Genomic DNA, 10038 nt, shown 5'->3' with positions numbered 1-10038 from the left:
TTGAAACAAGAAGGAAAAGTCACGTTCATTTTTTTTTTGTACTTTAAGCTTTTGACAGATAATACCAGCTCACTACATACAGTATTGTGAAGCTACTTACACATGCCTGAAATGTGGCAAATGGCTGTTTTTTTTAGATTCAAGAATATAATATGCTTGCATAGTTGATATAAAGAGCTACTTCCACTGCAGCAACAAATTTGTATATATTTATTGCATCACAACATTTCTTGGGTATTTAATTGATTTGCCAATTAAACAAAACTACTTCCCCATGTCCACAGAAAACATAACCTTGAGCAGAGTACAGGAAGGTGAGAGTCAGAAACCAGTCAGCATGAAGAGGGTGGTAGGGGAGTGAAAGGCCAGTATGCTAAGTAACAGCTATCATGTTTATCAGAGGACTTTCTTGCTAAACAATTGTTGATAAAAACAAAGCATTCAACATAATTTACTTACACTTCCAAAAAGCCATTGATACACTCCAACACTGAAAATTAATTCTGAAACCAGACGCTGCAGGCCTCAGAGGTAACTTACTAACTCGGATCTCTAGTTGATTAACCAGCAGAAGTCAAAGAGTACAGATAAGAGGAGAATGCTCCACATGGAATGAGGTTATCAATGGAGCCCTCAGGGGTCTGTGCTGGGGCAGTTACGTCTTCTGATTTATATTAATGACATAAATTTCATTATAGTTAATTAACTTGTGAAATTCGCAGATAATGCTAAAATTAGAGGAATGGAAACAAAAAACACTTCAAGATGTAGACAAGCTCCAGAATTGAGCAAACACTTGGAAAATGCAGTTTAACGTAGGACACCGCAAAGTGCAATACACGGGCAAAAGGAACATCGGTTATAAAGATGGGAGAAACCCGTCATACAGGAAGCAACCTCTGAAAAGGATTTAGGAGTTTATGTTGACACAACATTTCCATCATCTAAGCAATGCACAGAAGCTATAAGCGCAGAAAATAAACTTAGGTTATATTGTAAAACCTGTTGAATATAAATCAAGGGAAACACTAAAGAGACCACATCTATTGCCGTATTTATAAAACTTTGCATGAATTCAAGTGTGAAACGTTCACTCTAATAAAACTAGAATTATCTTACACACATTTCTATGCAATTTACAATGTATAAATCACCATCACCCTGTAAATATGCGTACATGTATTTGCCTTGAACACCGCCCTGAAACATCCATATATGGAGCATGCTAATCAACCTCATACATATGCAATCATGATGCTGCAGAACTTCATTGGCTGGTAGAGCAGCTCCCTCCTGATGTGCTGAGATGCTGCCATCTGCATTCAAGAGTATCTGGCTGTGCTCCGCAATTAAGAGCACAAAATTATGCGCGGCATTATAGTTTCTCTCTTCTGCACTCTGGGGGTCCAGGAAAGGCATAAGACAACTTTAATGAGCAGGGAGTTGCTATCACCTGGCACTTGTAATAATGTGATTAATGTTACAATGATTAGCACATGCCATATGAAACACTGAGGGTTCAGCCAGTTACTCTACCAACAAGCCAGCCACCACGTACATCACCATTACAACTGTCAAAGCTACTTTGCCTCAAAATAAATGTTAAAATAAAGGTTGACTCAGGCAATTGAGATACGATGTTCGTTAGTCACATCATGGATGGCTTTTGTATTGGTGGAATGTAACCACTCATAGTTATCAATAACAGCTTCATGCTAGGTGCCTTTATTGTAAAATTATTGCAGTAAATTGCTTTGATAACTGGGCCTTGCTGCAGAAACATTGTTTTTTGTATGTACCCCCACACCATACAAAAACTGAATGTAGTACCTTGCTGGTTGGTTAATGGCTTCCAGCACAGCATTCATTATAAAGTGAAGCTTAACAGAGATATTCATGGCCTGTTGGCCAGTTCCTTGAGAAGTCACAACAGGTAGCTGATATAGACTGATGAAAAACAAAAATGTTCTTCAGTGCAAATGTGCAGCATTGGCCCTCTTCATACGGAACTAAAATACTGTCTGTGCGTCATATTCATCAGTTTGCAGGTGTAATATGTTTGTCACATCAATGCAAATAATAATAACAGCTCAGTGATATGAATAATTATGCTTGTGAGTTGTCATTTAGCTGGTTTGACTGCATTGCTTGATCAAGGGTGTCTTCATTTCTCAGTTTCTCCAAAATGTTGCATACACATGATTTGGAGCTGCTGTAAATATATGCACTTTCCCTAATCAGGTTTTCTTTTATAAATTACAACGTTTGCGTGGGAAGTTGCGTACGCACCAGTTCAAGCCTCTTTTTGTGCTTATGCAAGCTTTATAAATGAGGTCCCTGGAGTACTGTGTGCAGTTCTGTTTGCCATACTACAAGAAAGACATAGTAACTCTTGAAGGTGTAAAGAGAAGCATGTGCATTCCAGAACTAAAGGACATGTCCTGCTCTGACAGACATAGAGAATTAAACCTGTTTAAATAGATAGATAGATAGATAGATAGATAGATAGATAGATAGATAGATAGATAGATAGATAGATAGATAGATAGATAGATAGATAGATAGATACTTTATTAATCCCAATGGGAAAGTCACATTCTTCAGCAGCAGCATACTGATACAATAAATAATATTAAATTAAAGAATGATAATAATGCAGGTGAAAAACAGACAATAACTATGTATAATGTTTAATGTTAACATTTACCACCCCGGGTGGAATTAAAGAGTCGCATAGTTTGGCGGAGGAACGATCTCCTCAATCTGTCAGTGGAGCAGGACATTGACAGCAGTCTGTCGCTGAAGCTGCTCTTCTGTCTGGAGATGATACTATTTAGTGGATGCAGTGGATTCTCCATAATTGATAGGAGCCTGCTGAGCGCCCTTCGCTCTGCCACAGATGTTAAACTGTCCAGCTCCATGCCAACAATAGAGCCTGCCTTCCTCACCAGTTTGTCCAGACGTGAGGCGTCTTTCCTCTTAATGCTGCCTCCCCAGCACACCACTGCGTAGAAGAGGGCGCTCGCCACAACTGTCTGATAGAACATCTGCAGCATCTTATTGCAGATGTTGAAGGACGCCAGCCTTCTAAGGTAGTATAACCGGCTCTGTCCTTTCTTGCACAGCGCATCAGTATTGGCAGTCCAGTCTAATTTATCATCCAGCTGCACTCCCAGATATTTATAGGTGTGCACCATCTGCACATAGCATCAATCAGAGGAGACTGGGTGGGGACCTATTCTAGGTGCTTAAATAATTAACATTAATAATTTAGATCCATCACAATGTATTCAGCTTAACGGTGAATCACATACTCAAGGACACCAGGGAAATTGCATTTAGGAATGAAGCCTGGAGGCACTTCTGTACTCAAAGAGTTGTGGGAAACTGGAACAAACTCGCAAGACATGAGGTTGAAAGAGAAAGTTTGAAAACCTTTAAGAAGTGTTTTGATAGTATACTGGGACAGCTTAGCTATTAGCTAAACAATTGAGCATGATGCACTATATGGTCTCCTCTCATTTGTCAACTTTCTTATGTTCTTAATCTTGTAAAATAAGGGCAAAATGTTTTATGTAGCATCTCCACAGGCAATATCATTTGTAGTCCCAGACAAAGTGGGTGTAGTATTAGTATTATCAAGTGCCCATGAGCCTATCAGCAACATTTTGCATCATTCAATCTGGTTCATGTTTGCTTCATGTCATATGCAGTTTAAATCAATAAACATTAAAAGAGTGATTGGTACCATTGGTAATGGTTAGCTCTGCTTGTGGCTCCAGAGTCCTGGGTTTGAATCCTGACCCAGGCAATCTTTATGTATGGGGTTTCTATTCCTGTATCTCTGTGTATTTTTGACATTTTACCTTAAGATTCTCAGCGCCTCTGTCTATGGTAGCTTCATTTTACTGAGTTCTCCTGTGGATAAGTCAGGGCTTAATTTTACCGTATAACTTCCCGTATTTTATAATGTTGGTTGTCTAAGTCAAATGCGGAAAACTCACGCTATTGGTCCATGAGATTATGATGCCCACCTCAAAGAGTGCTAATGCTAACGCCCACCTCAGAGAGTAAACACGGAGCACACTGTCTATATTTCTATGTTTTGTGCCTACGTGACCACACAGCAATACTTAAACTATTCTGAAGCGACATTTGCACTGTTTTGTGTGTCTCACACCCTCATACACCTTTATTGTAAGAGCATTCCTTATCTACGATGGAGCGTTCGATCAGAAGAAAATATGAAGCTGGTTTTAAATTAAAAGTCGTTGAAATGGCGAAAGAAATTGGTAACTGTGCTGCTGCAACAAAATTCGATGTGTCTGAGAAACTGGTGCGAGACTGGAGGAAGCAAGAAGATGTAAAAAAAAAAATCTAAGAGTCGTGTTTTTGAACAGGTGTATAAGTCGGGGTTTGATTTATGATCGATTTTTCAGGTTTCAAGACCAGTATATACGGTACTTTACTCTGAATTTAATTAGGTGAGTCTGGATGGAAAATTTTCACCCTTATTTTAATCTAAAAAAGTCTAAAAAAAAATTTAATTCAAAGTTATTTTAATACCTTGTCATTCAAAATAAAGCAACTGATCCACTATTCTGCATTTGTTTTTATTAAAATATGTAAGTGTAATAATTGCCAATGCTGCGGTGTATAATAATTCTTGTGTATACAGTACTTGATGCCATAGACTGGGTAAAAATCAAGCCAAAAGGGAAGATAAGATGCCTTGTTAGTCTTTTTAAAAATAAAAATAAAATGGAAAAAATCTGGTTATGCCAGCAATGCGGCATGCTTAATCTAAAATATTACTGATTCATAAATGATGAAAGAATAACACTAATTTGAAAATATAAAGCTTAAACTGGAATTCTGTAAATTGATTTGACTGTAATTTTAAGAAATGCATGTAATAAAATGCAGTAGTACATTTTAACTATATTAATGAGCCTTCCATCCTTGAGGCACAAAGAGTCTAGAGTGCATGTTGATGTTTTTATCCCTTCAGATCTTCAGTTTATTGTGAAAAATTGAAAACCACTAAACTTCCATCGTTAAATGCAAAAGCCATAACCAGAAATTCATTCACAGCAGGGTTCACTAAAAATGAGCATATGAAGAGTTTTTCAGGAAGGTGACACACTGTTTGCCCTGCTATTCTTGATACTTTATTAATAGGCTATTTGTCTGATAGTATCATACCGAGCAAATTATTTTGAAGTTAAGCTAATTCACAGAAGAAACTGGCTTGCAGCTGAAAAGACTTTTTACTATTTCGTCAACAAAAACTCCATCCTCCGTCTTGCTTTATGGGCATTATAATTAATCTTGGTGTATACAGTATATTTCTAAATTAACGTAATAGATATGGTGTTGCAGTATTTACATAATTCTACATGTATTATTCTGCATAAGCAAATGAAGAAACTCATGAACCTAAAGTCATCCAATCTGTCACACTCTGTACAAATAGTAAATGCCATCACAGCAAAAAAAAAAAAAGTATAAGCAAGTGGAAAGTTTTTATATCAAGCCTTTAAATCTTTCCTTCTTTTAAGATTTATTGACTTATCACGATATTTGCATTTAAGATTATTTAGTGTATATTAAGAACTCTTTTGTCATTAAATTTTGCTAACCCCACTGGCAGATCATTTTACTAAATATAGCAAAGCAACTCCTGTTTGACGTTTTGTTTTTTCTTCTGCACTATTAAAAATAATAGTTCTTCAATGGCATTTTATGGTTCTTTACTGGGTAGTGTGGTTCCTCCTAGAATTATTGCTCAACAAAGCACCATTTAATTCTGGGAAGGGTTCTTTACGTTAGAAGTCAGTTCTTTGTGCTTTGAAAAACACTCTAAAATGAAGGGGAGAAAAAAAATAAAAAGGTAAAAAGCAGAACATGAATAGATTAAAAACACTTGGACTTAGCCTGTGTGGTTGTATGCAGCCTGAGTCCTTTTAAAATCATGACTTAAATCTGTTACCATCTATTCATGACTTATTACTATGTGGATCCTGTTATGGATCTAAATAAATAAAGGTTCGTTGATGAAACCTTCATGTGGATTGCTCTTTTGGGAAACAAAATGGTTCTCCTACGGCATCTCTCTGAAGAACAACTCTGGCACCTTTATTTTTAAGAATACTTTTGCATGTGTATTTTCTGTAATGCATATTTGAATTTTTACATGCACTTGTGTAAATAAAAGTTCTTGTGTATAAAAGTTGATAGAGAGCTGCATGCCAACGAAAAGTAGTAATAGTTCTGAAATGTTTAGAAAAACATTTTACTGTCCAGCAAATTTAAATGTATAATAGCCCAATTGGAGGCAGCAGAAAAACATTTTTTATGGGTGGGGTCCAACTATGTTTAATGGACAAGGCTCTGTTGGGTTAAACGTACAACCGGTGCCTAGACAGTTGTGAACAGGACTGAAAAGGGAAAACCGAAACTGACAAAAAAATCTTTTCAACTCCAAATATGAAAGATTAAATTGAATTTATTAAAAATGTGAAAAATGCAACAACAAAAAAAAAATCAAAAAGGAACAATAATGAAAATTTTTAAAAAAGTAACAAATCCAGAATTGAGAAAATTGTGAAAATGAGAAAATAATAGCAGTGCTAGAATTACCAAGTTTGTATACAAAGAAAAAGAGCTAGCAAGTACAATTACTAAAACTAGTAACACAGAAATGTGGCTAAGGTTGCAGGTTTTTTGAATGTCCGTCAAGTACCTGCAGGCCTAATGATTGCAGCTTCAGAGAGCACTGACCTAAGGGAGCTGGCTCTCTGATTATTAATGGATACAATGAATCTAGGCAAAAAAGGAAGCTGCTCAAAAAACAAATAAGAAAACTAAGATCAGGGGTTGAGCCTTGTAAAGTTCTGACAGACCTGCTCCTGACAACAAGGAAGTGATTCTGATGGACTGGAAGAGACCTTGAAAATTCTAATGGGTTTTAAAAGGTCATTCTGCCCAGAAAGCTGAGGGCCTTGGAGTTGGGTGGTGAGAATAATGAAGGTTCAACTGGAAGGAGGAAGGAGAACAGTAGTATTGAGTGTGAGAAACTGTGGTAAAGAAGAATGGTAATATTTTGGTTTGAATGTGCAGGTAGATAAATGGTAAACATTGTGATAGCGTTACTTAGTGGAGTACACAGGGGTTTGTCTGTCTATTAGTTTGATACTTTGTATTTCTATATGTTTTCTCTTTCATTTTTATTGTTACTTCTTTAAAAAAAATGCCTTAATTTGGAATACATTTGGCTACTCTGAGTTTAAGTTTTCACATGAAAACCCTCTGATGCAGGGGTGTCGAATTCTGGGCCTGGAGGGCCGCGGTGGCTGCAGGTTTTCATTCTAACTCTTTTCCTAATCAGTGACCAGTTTTCACTGCTAATTAACTCATTTTCCCTTCATTTCAATAGCCCTGTCTTTAAGGATTTAGTCCTCTGAATTGATTCTTTTCTTCATTAAATGACACCCAAACAGAAATGAGATGTGAAATGAGCTGACAGATGACCAGCTAATCTGGGATTTCAAACTCCAACCAGATTCACTCCAACCAATCTCTTAATGAGAAGACAATTCTTGTTAATCAAACCCGTTATTTAATTCAATGGCGTGTTGCTGCTCTCATTCTGCCACAGCAGACATTTCCAAAACTGCTGCTTTTTCTGTTTTTCCTAAGAACACTGTCAAAATATTTTGGTGACCTCAGAGATCAGCCTGAGACCTTCACCTTTCTTTATTTTCAGATATTGTGTGATGGGCACAGGTGAGCTGGTCATGTGGCGGCTTGTTTTGTGTCTCATTATTGTTTGGCTGCTAATTACGGAAAAAGAGACAACTAAGGGACCTGAGTCACATCAATTAAAACTAAGGCAAAAGAAGTTAATCAGCAGCAAAAACTGGTCACTAATGAAGAAGATGGTCAGAATGAAAACCTGCAGCCACTGCGACCCACCAGGACTGGAGTTTGACACCCGTGCTCTAATGTGACAGCTGCTTCATTTCAGAATATGATGAACACCAATTCCCTTTTAGTAGAAACTACTTTATAAACAGCACTTTACATAATGGGGAATTCCAAAACTGTCCATTACACCTTGCCCAGACACAAAAACTATTAGTGTTTAAATTATTTAATTAAATAAAGGTAATAAAAAACTCAAATATCTATAGAAATTTCAAAACTCCAAAATAACACAGTACAAAACTAAATACAGAAATATTAAAAAGAAATACAAAATACAAAAGAAAAAATCCAGTGCAAACAAATTAAAAAGGTTAACCCAGAATCAACAACAAGAAGACCAGAGCTAAATAAACTAAGTTAAAAATCCAATTAAAAATGGCCAAAAAACCAACAACCTTAGGTTAGGTTAGGTAGACTTTATTGTCCCAAAAGGAAATGTGTTTGCAGCAGGGGTTCCCAGTCTTTTTGACCCCATTTACATCGTGGCAACTTTTCCAAAATAAATTTACTCCCATCCTGTTTTATTCAGTAATTTGAGGTTATATGATATTAACTCTTTCATGGTGGCTGTTTACTTACGTTGACACATAGGGTTGAGACATGGAGGGTGGTAATCAGCTGTATACATCGACAAAACCCCCTGTTACATTATAGTTCAGTTCTAAAAGCAATGTTCAGCACATAAAGCAATGTTTTCCCACATAAATCAACATAAGATATTTATTTATGACAAATGTCCCTGTATTTCATGTTCCATGAGCCTCGACACTATGTGAATTCACATACCTGTTACACAGCATGGTAACATTAGAAGCAGCCAATGGCATGCATTGCCACATTACATATAGGGTTGGCGGTAATCAGCTGTAAACCTCGACAAAACCCCCTGTTATGTCATAGTTCGACTCTATTTGCTAGCAGTATGCTGATTGTATTATTTGTTACACTGGTGCCACTGTTTCAGGCGTCTGTTGCTGCATACTGTGACTGCTGTTAACACCAGCTGCTGCTGGCTGCACAAAGATGGCCACCACTGGCTGAGCAAAGACGGTTGAGCAAAGATGGCTGATCGAAGACGGACGATGAAAGATGGCTGCCACTGGTTGCACAAAGACGGCCACCACTGATTGTGCACAGAAAGTTGACCGAAGGCGGACGTCGCTGGAAAGCTTTCGCCTGGCTGCCAGCTGCCAGTGGTCACAGTGGCACCAGTCCTCCACAGAGCCTATTTAAGCAAACACCCCCATATATACTGTACATATATATAATCACGTGCGTCCGCATTGGAGACAGCTTAAGAGCTTTGATGATGGTAATTACACGTCGGGTTGACACTGTGTACTAATGCCTCATCTTCTCCTCCCTCTGCAGAACGGAGGCACATTAGCTACTCCATCTCTGATGTTAATTCTGTGTCCTTCTGCCTATACCCAACCCTTTCTGCCATTTGAGCGCATAAGCCGGAGATCTTCCATCTTTTACTATATATTTTTTTTAATTTCAATCGCTTAGAATGGACGCAACTTGTTTTTTCCAGTGCTATAAAAAGTAAAGAAACAAGTATGCCTCTTTTTGAAATTTAAATCCATCTGCCCATTAGGAATATCCATCCATTATCCAACCCGCCATATCATAACTATAGGGTCACGGGGGTCTGCTGGAGCCAATCCCAGCCAACACAGGGCGCAAGGCATGAAACAAACCCCGGGCAGGGCGCCAGCCCATCGCAGGGCACACACACACACACACACACACACACACACACAAGGGACAATTTAGGATCACCAATGCACCTAACCTGCATGTCTTTGGACTGTGGGAGGAAACTCACACAGACACGGGGAGAACATGCAAACTCCACGCATGGGAGGACCCGGGAAGCGAACCCAGGTCTCCTAACTGAGAGGCAGCAGCGCTACCTCTGCGTCACCGTGCCGCCCATTAGGAATATTTCAAATCAACAGTCCATTTTGCCAACATTTTTGAAACAGTTTCACAGCAGAAGAAACCTTTTAAAATTTGCAAAAACTTGTGCATAAACTAGAGTGG

This window comes from Erpetoichthys calabaricus, chromosome 9, assembly GCF_900747795.2.
Source record: "Erpetoichthys calabaricus chromosome 9, fErpCal1.3, whole genome shotgun sequence".
NCBI classification, from domain to species: Eukaryota; Metazoa; Chordata; class Cladistia; order Polypteriformes; family Polypteridae; genus Erpetoichthys; species Erpetoichthys calabaricus.
This window is presented reverse-complemented; position numbering follows the sequence as displayed.